We start from the raw sequence: 15,170 nt of genomic DNA, 5'->3' as shown, positions 1-15,170 counted from the left end.
ACAGCAGAGAGAATCTACTGTCAGAAGAGAAAAATAAAGAAATAATCAGGGTAATTCTAGTATCTTGGACCCAACCAATGGATCTGCAATTTACTGAGACAGGAAAGACTGTGAGAGAATAAGTCTGGGTATGAGGGAAGTATTTGGAAATCAGTTCTGGACATACTAAGCTTGAGATGCCTGTTACACAAATAAGCAGACGTGAACATGAACATACATATGCCATCAGTACATAAACCACTTTTAAACTGTATGACATCCCCACATAAGGGATTATAAGTGTGTGTGTGTGTGTGTGTGTGTGAGAGAGAGAGAGAGAGAGAGAGAGAGAGAGAGAGAGAGAGAGAGAGTCAAAAGACTAAAGCTTGGGGCTGAATCCAACATGCAGAAGCTGGTGGTATGAGGAAAAACACCAGACAATAAGGAGTAGTAACCAGAGAACAGAAACAAAACTAGAAGAGTACAGAAGTTAAGAAAAGAGTTTCATGGAAGGGAAAAGATCAAATGTTGATAGGTCAAGTAATATGAAACTGAGAACGGATCACTAAATTTAATCAATGTAGATGATTTAACATGGTTCCTGTGGAGTGGTAGGGATGAAACCTGATGGGATTAAGTTCAAGAGAGATTAGAAAGAGTTTCTGGAGAAGGTCTTCTCTCTCACTAGACATAGAAGACAACCCATGGAGACCCTGGATATTCTGGCTGCCATTCTTAAAAATAAAGGGAATAAATCATAGGATAAAGTTATTACTATGGAAATTAGGACAGAGATGGAAGACACCAACGTCCTTACTAACACTGGATAACTGAAGAAAATTACCCTACTTCTGGTCCAATAAATCCTCACCATCATATAAACCAGAGGTGAATAAACTAGCACATAAGCCAAATCTAGCCTGCTACCTATTTTTGTACAGCCAGTGAGCGAAGTAAGAACAGATTTCACACTTGTAAATGACTGAAAGTTAAAACAGTAATACTTTGTGACATAAAATGTATATCAAATCCAAATTTGAGTGTCCATAAATGAAGTTTTATTAGCATGTGGTCATGATCACTCATTTATATATAGTCAATGGCTGCTTTTACACTACAATGACAGAGTTCAGTATTTGCAACTATCTGGCCTACAACACCTAACATATTTACTATCCAGACTTTCACAGAAAAAGTTAGCAAACCCCGGGTTCAAGCAATTCTGGGACAAATACTCTATTCCCTGCAACTGTAACATCCTAAATAATACATTCCCCTATATGCTGGCACACCAAACTACTTGATGATATTCAAAGAGGAAATGCATTATAATGCCTCCATCAATTTATTCACGCTATTTCTTCTACTTAAAATGCAGCTGCCTTTACTTGACAATATAAGAAATTATATCCAACACATTTTAACAGGGATTGGTGTCTAGCAGAACTAAGCTGGACTCAATCTTTGAACTACTTAGGAATATTCATTAATTTCCCTGAACCTCAATTTCTTTATCTATGAAGCTATAATACCTATGGAGTTGTAGTGAAAAACAAATGTAGTAATGTATATAAAACACAGCATGCCACCTGGCACTAAATAAACACTTAGGAATAAATGGAAACTGGAATCTTTTTTCTTTTTTTTTTTGATAACTGGAATCTTCATTTATCATCATCCCATCAGTAACAACATCCTTTCGCCAAAAGATAGCTTAAATATCATTCCCTGATCCTCTCTATAAGATTTTTGGGATGCCTCCCATTAAGAATTAATTGTTCCCTCTTCTGTGCTTCTATAGCACATTACCCATATCTGTTTTATGGCACTGCCACACCGCATAATGATTAATTATTTATATGACTATCTTTGGACTATAAAAAGTTTAAAGTGTGCCTTTGAAAGCCTTTTTCATCTTGGTATTTTCACTGCCAACTTGGAATCTGGTATGGCATGGGTATTCTCAAAACAAACAAACAAACAAAAAACATTGTTGAATTAATTTTGTCAAGGGCCAGCTCTAAAATTAATGCATTCATAAAACCAAATCAAGTTCAAGAAAAAAATAAGTGGTATTAATGTGGTTTGAGACACAATTTAAGAAGTTCAGTGTTTTTCTTTTCTTATCCAAACTATAACTATAAAAAGAAGAGTGGCATTATGCTAAACATTAAGCCCTTATCCTCCATAACAGTCTCAGAGATCTTAATTATCAATAAGAACTTTCATAGGGAAGCCCAGAGCCACCTAAAATTGATTTCGTTCATTAGAAAACATCTATAGTGGCTCTTCCTCTAAAGAAAAAAGGAAGCACACTATACCAACTAAGAAGTATTTATTAACATAATGCTATCAGTACTTTTCACAGGTTTTCACAGATCTAGCTTATATATTCTAAATCTAAATAAGAAAAATAACTTCCCTATGATGAGTTATTAACTTATATTTGCCTACGTTATCCAAAATTGCCTAAGGTATCCCAGAAGGTCTGATCCGTAGGCTCAAGAAAAGTTCTAAACACAGAATGTTTTGATTCTCATGATGGAGCTATGCATCAATGATGAGGACTAATAAGAGGAAAACAAAGTAGACTCGCTAATTGTAAATGGAGCAATCACCAGCAATAATGTATCTTAAAAGTTGATGACTGTGCTTTCAAAGTGCACAATGAATATACAAAATGTCAAGCCTAACACAGAATTAAATTAATGGAGCAACCTTTAAAAATAAAGGTATCGGGGCGCCTGGGTGGCTCAGTTGGTTGAGTGGCCAACTTCGGCTCAGGTCATGATCTCACGGTCTGTGAGTTTGAGCCCCGCGTCAGGCTCTGTGCTGGCAGCTCGGAGCCTGGAGCCTGCTTTGGATTCTGTGTCTCCCTCTCTCTCTGCTCTTCCCCTGCTTGTGCTGTACCTCTCTCTCTCAAAAATAAATAAATGTTAAAAAAAAATTAAACAAAAAATGTATCTACAATGATACATTTTTTTTTATTAATAAAATTTTTATTTTATTTATTTAGTTTTTAAATATAATTTATTGTCAAATTGTCTAACATACAGTGTGCAAAGTGTGCTCTTAGTTTTTGGGGTGGATCCCCATGGTTCATCGCTTACATAAACACCCAGTGCTCATCCCAACAAGGGCCCTCCTCAGTGCCCATCACCCATTTCCCCCTCTCCTCCACCCCCCCCCATCAGTTTATTCTCTGTATTTAAGAGTCTCTTATGGCTTGCTTCCCTCCCTCTCTGTTTGTAACTATTCTTTTCCCCTTCCCTTCCCCCATGGTCTTCTCTAAGTTCCTCAAGATCCACATAGGAGTGAAAACATATGATATCTGTCCTCCTCAAAAATATGGAATGCTTTATGAATTTGTGTGTCATCTTTGTGCAGGGGCCATGATAATCTTCTCTGTATTGTTCCAATTTTAGTATATGTGTTGCCAAAGGGAGCACTAACTTTTATTTTAGAATGGTTTTAGATTTATAGAAAAGTTGCTGAGGTAGTATAGGGAAATCTCATAAACCCTACACCTGGTTTCCCACTTAGATTAGTTATTTGCCAAAACTAATGAATCATATTGATACATTATTAACTAAAGTCCACACTTTGAGATTTCCTCAGTTTTTATTTAATATATATTTTCCATTCTGTGATACATTACATTTAGTCATCACATATTAGGTTCCTTAGATTAGTTTCTCAGACTTTTTTGTTGGTAACCTTGACAGTTTTGAGATGTACGGGTCAGTTTAGTAGAATGCCCTCAGTTGGGGTTTGTCTGATGTTTTTCTCATGATTAGACTTTGGTTATAGGTTTAGGGGAGGAAGACCACAAAGGCAAATTGCTATCCTCATCATATAATTCCAAGAATGCACACTGTCCATACACTCAAATTAACTAAACAGGTAGACATGTTGACATGCCCTACATCACTGCAAAAGAAAATTCAAGCCCTAGCTTCTTCAGCTGTGCCAACATTGATGAAAACAGACACTACCTCTTTGGCTCTTATTATGTGTCAGGCACTGTGCTAAGTGTTTTACAAATTTATGTCACTCAATCCTCAATAAAACCTTATAATCTAATTATCATTTTTTCTTTTTGATAGATCAGGAAACAGGAGTTGAGATTTTCAGCAAATATGGCCACAGCTGGAGTTAGTTAAGTGCAGGATCCAGGATCTGAAGCCAGGCCTAATTCTAAAGCCTGTTCTCTTCTCCACCATTCTCTTTCTATACACAAATATATCATGACATGTTACAGTTGGTACGAGACCAAAAAAAGATGAAAAAATTCCAAGGTGATTTTGAAACAATCTCTGATTTCAAACCTCTTCGCCTCAAATTAGATACTCACAATGGCTCACTCAAATTCTTGAGTTCACCAGCTTTTTCTGCATGGAATTTTTAGGAAGCATAGATATCTCTTACAGATAAGCATAGAATGACAGAGCTAGAAGGAATTTTCAGTTTATTTTTGTCAATTTACACTTTTTAAACACTTTGTGGGGTTGAGGCTTTGAATAAAAGAGTCCAACACAGCAACTTAACAACAGCTAAAATTATAACTGAATGTCAGGGCACCTGGGTGGCTCAGTCAGTTGAGCATCTGATTCGGCTCAGGTCATGATCTCATGGCTCGTGAGTTTGAGCCCCGTGTCGGGCTCAGTGCTGACAGCTCAGAGTCTGGAGCCTGCTTCGGATTCTGTGTCTCCCTTGCTCTCCGCCCCCTCCCCCACTCACACTGTCTCTCGCTCTCTCTCTCTCAAGAAAAAAAAAAAAACATTAAAAATTAAAAAAAAATTATAACTGAACGTCAGTAGGTGTATACACAAACACACTCTTACCTTATGTATTTTTGGTGTTCTTATCTGTTGGAACTGGATGCTGAGGATACATATAAGTCTCAATCTTGGCCACATATCAGACTGGTCTAGAAATCCAGGGATTTAAAAAAAATCCTTATGCTCAAGTTACCACCCAGATTAATGAAATGAGAATACTTAGAGTCAGACCCAAGCATGACAGGGTCTTTAAAATTCCCTGGATGACTGAACGTGCAGCCAAAGTCAAGAAGCGTTAGTAGACACTGAGCGGAGCTATGAGACAGTGATGAACCGGATCCATCTGCAAGTTTCCAGTGCTAACAGACAGATCCTACAGGTAAGAAACACTAACTGTACAGAAGGATATGATCTCTAAATTGAGGATGAAGTTTACATTCATGGGTTAACTCCCTGTTTATTACTGATTTTGGTGGCTTGGGGGATTGTGGACTAAACTGGGATAATATTGTGTAATGTCAAGGTGGTTTTAACCTATCAATAACTAGACTCAATTTACTCCTTTGGGCTGGGCTTGAGAAGTTCTACCACCAAGATGATGATGTCACCTAGATGAAAAGCTTCCTAATAAGATTCTAAAAACTGGAATAGCCTCTGCTTCTTCACATTAACCTGTCTCAGGCAAGCCACAGCTCCTAAAGTATGAGAAGGGATGTTCAGGAACAGTACCAGACTTTATTTATAAAAACAGACAAGAATAAAAGAACATGGTGCACTTAGGAAAATCCAGAGTTTGACAGAACTAGAGTGCAGAAAGTATACGGAAGAGGCAGGCTATGAAAGCAGAAAAGTTGGCAGAGGCATAATCACAAAAGGCATAGTCATTATTTATGAGTAGACTTCACCCTCTAAGTGAAGTAGGGAAGAAAATGAAGGACACTGAGCAGGAGAGGAGCATGATCTGACCAGTGTTTTCAAAAGACAAATTTGGCAAGCATATATTAAGTTGGCATTATGGGGTCACAGGCTAAAGGCAAAGAGATCACTGCACTAAGCCCAAAGGAAAGGAAAGCCTGAATAAATGCACTAACACTGAGAATACAGAAGAAAGGGTAGGTTCATGGAATATTTGGGACTGAGAATCACAAAGACCTTGCATCCCTGTGAAAGAGATGTTTCTAATCACTATCATCAGTTTTCCTGACCCTTTCTTCCTCAAATACACTCTTATCAGCCTTTTGCCCACACCGCTCCAGAAAAGTCACATTTACCAAGATCTCCTATAAAGCCCATCGCTAAATCCAATGGTCACTTCTCAGTTTTGTTACACAGACATACTTTTTACACAAATGCATAGACAAGTAAAAAGTATGTCTCCCTTCCCTGGTTCTTGTCTCTCCTTAGTAGTTATCACTAATATATTCTGTACTTTACTTATGTACTTTAATTTTGGGCAGCTTCTCTACTAGAATGTAACTTCCATGAGGGCAAATAATGTTGTATCCACTGTTCTATCCCCCATGCCTAGAGCAACCGCTGACACGCCGTAGGTGCTCAAAAGATAGCTGCTGAATTAATTAATGAGTGAAAAGTGAGCCCTGGGGCACTATGCCATTTAGAGACTGGGGCGATGAGAAAGAACAAACCAGGGAGATAGGGAGCAACAGAGCTAGGAGAGGGTGGTATTCTGGAAGTTAAGTGAAGAGAAAACTTCAAGGAAAAGAGAATGATTAACTGCAACAAATGTTGTTATAATAAGGCAAAAAAAAAAAAAAAAGTGAAATGAGTGAAAGAAGGGAATTCTGGATGCCTTAGAACTCATGATTGGGAAGGACTGACTGTAATTCCAATAACCAAGATAGAGAACATAAGATGGGAGATTGCAAAGGATAAATAATAAGTCACTTTAACAAAGAATTTAATTTACAATCTAATTAATCTTAACCTCTATTTAGTGCCTTATCAATTCTAGATCTAGGACTAGAAGGAGGGAAAAATGAACAGCTAGAAATGAAATTATTTCATCCCTTGATTTTTTTTTTTAAACCAAACAAGTATTTCTCCAACAGGAGCTCTATAACGATTCTTAATACTCAACACAAATGCTTATGTTTTACTTTTTTTTAATGTTTATTTATCATTATTATTATTTTGAGAGACAGAGATACAGAGTGTGAGTGGGGGAGGGGCAGAGAGAGGGAGACACAGAATTCAAAGCAGGCTCCAGGCTCTGAGCTGTCTGCACTGAGCCACCCAGGCGCCCCTATGTTTTACTTTTAAATCCTTTATTCTACTAGGGAGCTCCTTATTCATCTATTTATGTAAAAATTGGAAAGGTTCGTCTACTAATTACTAATTGCCTTTTTGAAATCTCTACTTGAATGTATCGTATATACCTCAAATTCAAAACATCCAAACACGAAATTCTCACTTTTTCCCTCACCCTTTCAAACTTGATACTCTATCAGAGCTCATCTCAATGAATTCATCACCAAATGTTGCTGATTTTTCTTTCCTAAATGTCCCTTGACCCCAACCTGTCTCCAACTCCCATGTCCATTCTCTTCTAAATGTTTATCCATAAAATAGCTGAGTAATCATTTAGAAATGCAAATGTAATAGTTTTCCCATCTAATGTTTAAAATGTTAGAGTGATCCCCCTTAGAATAGGTACAAATTCTTAACATGGTCTGTAAGACCTTCATTTTCCTGCTTCATTTCTAATTAGATCTCCCTTTGTCCCCCAGTTTCTGATCTCTACCCTCAGGATGTCTATGAGAAACTACTATATACCTGGGAAGTCAGGATAAAGTGGTTTTCACCTCAAATTCCTGCCTTCATATATGAGGATAAGTTTCAACAGCACTACTAATAGAAAATTTTTATTTTATGTCATATGTTCATAACAAAATAAACTTTCATAGTTATTCCTCTTACTCCCTAAAGGGATAGGATGATAGTTACCAGACTAAAAATCAAATATTCCCCTCCCACAATTCACCTCCAAGAAAAGGCACATCTTTCTGTTCTGATAAGTGTGTTTAAATCTATTGACACTCATTGAAAAACCAAAGTAATAAAAAGTCAATAAAAAATATTATCTAACTATCCCTCAATTTTTTTCACAAAAAAAGTTATACTTTGTTTATCCCATATGCCTATATTATTTCATTATAAGGGCAATGAAAATAAAAATTCAAGGTCAAAATGTTTTACAGAAAAAGGTGTTTTTTTAAAAAAATTTTTTTTAATGTTTATTCATTTTTGAGAGAGAGAGAGAGAGAGAGACAGACAGAGCATGAGTGGGGGAGGGGCAGAGAGAGAGGAAGACAGAATCTGAAGCAGGCTCCAGGCTCTGAGGTGACAGCACAGAGCCGGACGCGGGGCTCGAACTCACGGATCGCGAGATCATGACCTGAGCTGAAGTCGGACACTTAACCAACTGAGCCACCCAGGTGCCCCAGAAAAAGGTTTTTTAAAGAAAAAACCTTGTTATATGTAACATACAAATTCAAAACATTATTTCCCTCTCTAAACTTGTCATGTGTAAGGTCTTTACTAGAGTATTACTATATTGTATTTTTCTCTTAAGTAACCAGGAAATGTAAATACAACAATGATTAAGTGGTTGAATAAAAGGAATCATTAGGATCTAGTAGAATACAAAGATATTTAGGGGCACCTAGGTGGCTCAGTTGGTTAAGCATCCGACTCCCAGCTCAAGTCATGATCTCATGGTTTGTGGGTTTGAGCCCCACATCAGGCTCTGAGATGTAAGAGCCTGCTTCAGATTCTATGTCTCTCTCTCTCTCTCTCTCTCTGTCTCTGTCCCTCCCCTGCTTCTCTCTCTCTCAAAAATAAACATTAGGAAAAAAGAATATAGAAATATTTAATCAAAAAATAAGGAAGTAACTGGATAAAGAAACTGAATAAAGACTCACATGTAAATAAAGGAACTTCATATATGAGAAAACAGCATTATAAAGTACTGGAGAAAGGAAAGGCTATTCAACAACAAATAAGGTACAAAAATTAACTTTTTCACAGGAGAAAAAATAAATAGATTCCCTGTCAAGCCATATTCTCATTATCAAAAAATTAAGGGGAAAGGGGAAAAAAATCAAAATGTAATAAAAATCTGAAAATAAAAAACACAAAACTTCAACTATTTAAAAACAATTTTCTGAAACAACATAGGGGGAATAAAGAATGAAAAACATGAATAAATTAAAATTTTAAACTTACATTCCACAGAGGTTTAGAGTTTTAGTCTTAGTCTAACCAAAAGACCAAAGTTTTGGTCTAACCAAAAGCAAAGTTTTAAGACAGAAAAGACACTGAGAAAAGATATTTGCAATAACTATCAAGGACTAAGGATCAATCTACAATTTGAAATTTGAATTTCATATAATTTTCACATGTTGTGACATTTTATGGGGTTTTTTTTTGTTTTTTGTTTTTTTTTTTTTTGCTGAATCATAAAATAACTGTAAAAAATATCCTTAGCTCACAGGTTGCACAAGAACAGGTGGTAGACTGGATTTGACCCATGGGCTATAGTTTGCCATATCCAAAGAATATCCATAAATCAATAAGAGAAAGATATATAACCCAAGGGAAAAATGCATAATGAATATAAGAAAGCTATTAACAAAGGAGGTCATCTGAAAGGCCAAAACACATCAAAGAAATTAAGGAAACAAATTAAATCACTAGGATATTACCTTCCACGTACCAGATTGGGGAAAATGAAGAAGTCTGACCATATGAATGTTGGGAAGGATATGGCAAAACGGGAACTCTCAAACACTTTTGAGAAGACTATAAATTAGTAGTGACACGGCACAGAAATTATCTAGTAAAAGTGAAATGCAAATAATCTACATCCTGGCAATTCAACTTCTAGGTATAGCTCCTAGAGAAACTCTGATATGTGTGTAAGGATATTTACTGCAGCATTATTTGTAATAACACAGAACAAAACAAACACTGAAATAAACTCAGATTTCTGTTAGGAGGGAAAAAAAATAAAAGAAGGATGTTCATAAAATTGAATACTATACAACACATACAAGAAATCAACCAAATCCTATATACCAACAAGAGCAAAACAAAATAAGCCAGATGCAGAATTCTATAGAGAGAATGTTACCACTTAGTAAATTTTAGAATACGTATAATACTAAACTAAATACTGCTCATGGATACATTTGTATTAGGATTTTTCATCTCTTATAAAGGAGATTCAAATACCAACCTTTTTTTTTTTTTTTTTTTTTTTTACCAAATCCTAAATCTGTATGTATGAGCCTGTATTATTTATGTCTGTGTGCATCTGTGTTAGGATATGGTTATAGCAATGAGAACTAGTGAAAAGACATGCCATATTTTATTTTGAAAGTTATGGGGATTTACATTTATGAAAATTCATTATTGCAGCAAAATAAAGAATGGACTAAGGGTACTAAGACTGGAGACATAATAATTTAAGTGAGAAAAAAGGAAATGCTAAAATTAGGAAGTGAGAATGGAAGAGGACAAGAGAAGACAAAGTTGAGAAGCATCCACAAGTTTTAATCAAGTGGACTTGATGGCAGGTTACATGTTGGCAGCCATTTTGGGAGTGCAGAAAGCTTCACATATTTCCCAACTGCTTCCTGAATACGCTTGCTATTCGTTAATTAATACGCTTTTAAACAGCTTTCAAAAGTGACATCTACACTAGCTGATGATGATAATGGTCCATCAGCTATAGCTAAGTGATAGAAAAGGATTTTAGAAAACAAAATATCAGTTAAAGCAATTTTGAAAGAGATGCAGCAGAAAGGTTTTCTCCGCTCTGCAGTTTCTGCCAGATTATATGCACAACATGTCCTCCTGAGGGTTAAGGGTACTGGTGAATACTAATACCTCTGAGGAAGAGACGATAAAAGACTTCGGGACCGTACAAGAACAAATTCCATACTTGCTGTATGACTTTGGCCAAGTCATTTAACTTCTTTTTCTCTGCCTCTGTTTCTTCATCTGCTAAGTGAGTAACATAAAGTACAGGTGATCCTTGACAACATGGAATCGAACTGTGTGGGCCCTTATACGTGATTTTATAAATGTATATTCTCTTCCTTATGCTTTTCTTAGCTTTTTCTTTTCTCTAGCTTACTTCACTGTAAGAATATAGTACATAATACATACAACACAGAAACTATGTGTTAATCAATTGTGTTATCTGTAAAAGGCCTCCAGTCAACAGTAGACTATTAGTAGTTAAATTTTTGGAGAGTCAAAAGTTATTTGTGGATTTTCAACTGTGCAGGAATCAACATTCCCAACCCTCAATTGTTCAAGGGTCAACTGTAATATAATTTATCCCATAGGTTCTGAAAAGTAAATGAGTATAATTATGTATGTATTTATGTGTGGGTGTATGTCTTTCTATGCACATACAAAGTGTTTGCTATCATTATTCTTCACCAGTTAGGAGGCACTCACTAAGTGCTAGGGCATTGCACTAAGTGCTGGAGAAGTGGAGATGACAAATTTATATTGTCTGCCCTCTTTACCGTATGTAGCCATCACACCGTGAGAGACAAACTTGTGAGCTAATGTGCTATCTTCAACCTAAGTAACTAAAACGTCCTGAAGCGATTTCTCAGTCTGAGCCTACCAACAATTTTGACATCATTTAATCTTTTGACAATTGCTTAAAATCAACAGATAAGGCTTATAGTTTTATACAGAGAAAAATCTGTATTAATATACAAACCTATAGATGAAGTTACTTTCTAAACTCTATTCTCATTATGTCTAAATTTTCCTGTTATTCTATTTCTTTTATCCTTCTGAAAGATTCTAATCTAAAAGATTCATTACTAAATAAAACTAATAAAATACTAATAAAACTTATCTCTGAATTTCCCCCCTACTCTAAGAATATATCCATTTTTTATTTCTTTTATCTGTAACCATACTGTTAATCTGAAAGATTCATAAATAATACACTCAGAAACTACCTGGATCTTAGAATTACAAAGACAATGATGGTTAAATGAATATTAACAAGAGGTTTTTTATTGCTTTGCTGAAAACGAATTACTCTTTATTTACAGTATAAAATCTTTTGTTTTTACGCTGTAATAAAGTATTTTTACATTTTCTTTAATAAAAAGATGTTTCTTTATTGCCCAAGACATCTACTACAACAGTCATTCCCTCATCAACTTACTTTGTAACAGTCTCCTTCCACAAAAGATATCTTAATTGCATCCAGCTCTCTATTGCAAATTTACAGTACTAATCCTTGCCAGCCATTTTGTTTTCAGCTTGTAACACTAGCAGCCAGCTGCCTTCGGCCTGACTCTATTAGCATACCGGATAATTTAGAAAGTAAGCACAGAAATGGAACCTAAAAGATACAGTTGGTTTTTATCAGAATATATCCATATATTAGATATTACTGTTTAAATATACTTTATGTTTCTCTACTTCCTTTCAATTTAATTAGTTTTGTTAATTTAAATGCTCATTTCCTGCTCACAGTAATTTTCCCTCCCCTAAACCTATAAATGAGGTTGACCTATTACTGTTTATATATAAGAATTTCAAATTTTAATAAAACAAACTACACATGTATTTTAAATATTTTCTGTAAAAGATAAAAGGGTTGGACATTTGGTACTGTAATTTACAACTATATTCCAGCAGACCATCTAGCCAAGAATAATAAATACATAATAGATAACATATATTGTTCGCACATTTCAAGGGTGTTTCTAACAGCCAGCAGACAGCAAACAATTCTCCACCTGTTTTGACTTGCAATGGGCTGCTGTTTGAATGTCAATAACAACGTGTCCTCACCAAGCATCACTGAAGTCTTAGATGACAAATCATCTAATACAATTTTAATAGGATGGTGAAGGGTAGGGCCAAAGAGTTCTTATTAGTGGCCTGTTCTTCAGAACTCTTTACCATCACATCCTCCTGCCTTCCCCCAACAAGTCCCACTCATCTATATTTAATAAGTATTCTGAAATCATATTCTTCATTAACCCACACCATCACTTAAAGTAAAACTCTTTTTAGAGAGGCTCTTCTAGTTGATTAAATACTATTTAGAAAGTTTGTTAACTTAATAGAATATAACACCCTTGAAATAACAGTAAGAAAAAAAAAGGCCAAAGTTGGGGGGGGGGAACCCCTGCAAGGAAATAAAATGCTCCAAAGATAGAAATTACTGAAGTGCTTTAACTTCATTTTCTCTTTCAAACCCCTCCCTGTCTCCACTGTATTTTTTATGCTTTTACTGTGATGCTAACTAGCCATCCAGTCTGCTATAGAAGCCTCTGGTTAGAATAGATTTCAAGGCTGCTGTGTCTTGTGAGGAACCAATCAGATTTCTTTGTTTCATCTGCAACATTCCATCAGGGTTATATAACATTTTAGATACATGAAACATTCTAATAATATAGGATATTTCAGTCTATAGTTAGCTATCTACTGTCACTAAATCTGACATATAAAAATCCCATATTATTCTTCTGTGTTATTCAATAAAATCAAAGGAATATAGTATAGATGAGAGGGTTATTTTTCTTTCGGGGAAGAAAACAGTGAATTTGCTTTGTCTAAAAGAAAGAGTTTGTGAAAATACAGCATCTGAGCACTCTGCAGACTACTCAGATGCGTGCTGATCCTCCTTATTTCTGTTTATAGTAAAGTGGCTGAGGTAATCCAACACAGTGGCAAACAGCCATACAGTTGTTAATTCTTATCACATACAACATGTCACTAGTATAGAATAAAATATTATAAATAGATTTCACATACAACATGTCACTAGTATAGAATACCATATTATAAATAGATTTAAACTCAGGCTTAATCTTTTGCAATTTTTTTAAAGCACAGAAAAATTAAGTGAAATATTTAAGGCACCTGGACAAATACTTTCTCAAAGAAGAGAATTTGAACTCTAATGTCAAACCCCAACTTAACACCTACAACACTAACCAAAAAATAGTATACCAGCAGCACTGTTCCTATATGATCAGAGCACTTGCAGTACACTTTTACTGGCACCATACAAATATTTCCTCTCTCAATCTCTCTCTCTGCCTCAGATAATGCTGCATAACTTAAATACTGTTCTTCTGTGCTATTAATAAAACAACTCAGATATTCAAGAGCACATTAAGCTGAAACCTGTGAATCTAGTATTTTGTTTCTTTTTACAACTCAAAGGCATCCCACATATGATGGTTACAAATCAGCACAGGATTAAAATAGTGCCCGAATGCATAAAAAAGCTCAATCTGTTGGGTGTGGCTTAAGTAAATATATCTTGTCTCAACTGGACAGCTCCCCAGTAACATGCAGCCACTGAAACCCAAAATATATGAGTACATAAGTAAAGTGCTTCCGGGAAGGGGTGGGAAACTAAACCTCCATGTTTTTTCTATGCTTGATGTTCAATTGTTTCCATACTGTACTTCTAAAATGACAGTGCCTTGAGTCAATGCTGAACATTGCTCAAGAAACCAAGGACAGAGAAATTTTACTTGTCCTACTTCCTCTCTTCATTTTATACTCACTGTCTACAACATGGCCGTTCTTACAAACATTTTGCTTTCATAAAAGAGGTAATCATTTAAATCATGACTATGTGCAATGCGAACTCACACTGCATTACAGTCATCAATAAAATATGAAGTGCCAACTCCAGTGTTCATTCTACTTATTTTCCATCTCACCAGAGAATGCTATACTAATGCTCTCTACTATTATAAATGAACAATATAAAGAAAAAGACATTGGTAGGAGCTGCGACAAATATAAAACAGAAAAAATATAAAACCTGTGTTTACTTTTTAACAATCTAGTATTAATAGGGAAAAAAACCCTTTATGTGTATGTGTGTGTTGTGTGTTATATCTATCTATCTATCTATCTATCTATACATATATATACACACAACACACACACACACATTATACACATTTAGTACAAATATAAATCTGTTTATAATCTACCATGCATACATTTATTAAATGTTACACATGCAATATACCTGAAACCTCTATATATAGGGAGCATGCAGATTTCAGAACTATACATTTTCATTCTTAAATGGTCACAATCAAACATTAAAACAGCTAAGGATTTCTGACACACTGAACTATATCCAAGCTTTTAATCTTGTTAAACAATTTTCTCTGCTATTCAATGCAGCAAACCCACCTTCGAATCATATTGACGGTTATTTTTTTCCCATGCCCTCTACGTGCTGCACCATTTTGTCTGTCTTCTGGCCAGTGGAGAGATCGGCAGACAGCAGTGAAGGAGTGTACTGGAGTCAGCAGAGGCAGTGCCAGCCTCCTGCTGCAGTCTGTATATTGAACGCACTCAAACCCA

At 35.5% G+C, this 15,170-nt stretch overlaps 1 protein-coding gene and 1 non-coding gene across 11 annotated transcripts in view; both read right to left on the bottom strand.

Moving 5' to 3' along the window:
- The window catches only part of TANC2 (tetratricopeptide repeat, ankyrin repeat and coiled-coil containing 2), a 361,357-nt gene that overhangs the window by 255,140 nt on the left and 91,047 nt on the right, over nt 1–15,170 (bottom strand). The window lies entirely within an intron of this gene.
- LOC122207526 lies at nt 3,322–3,428 on the bottom strand. Its single transcript, XR_006196927.1, has one exon. It is a non-coding gene; the product is annotated as a U6 spliceosomal RNA (small nuclear RNA).

The sequence above is a fragment of the Panthera leo genome, chromosome E1, assembly GCF_018350215.1.
Source record: "Panthera leo isolate Ple1 chromosome E1, P.leo_Ple1_pat1.1, whole genome shotgun sequence".
NCBI lineage: Eukaryota > Metazoa > Chordata > Mammalia > Carnivora > Felidae > Panthera > Panthera leo.
The sequence above is the reverse complement of the archived record's forward strand: the minus strand, read 5'-3'. Positions and strand labels throughout refer to the sequence as shown.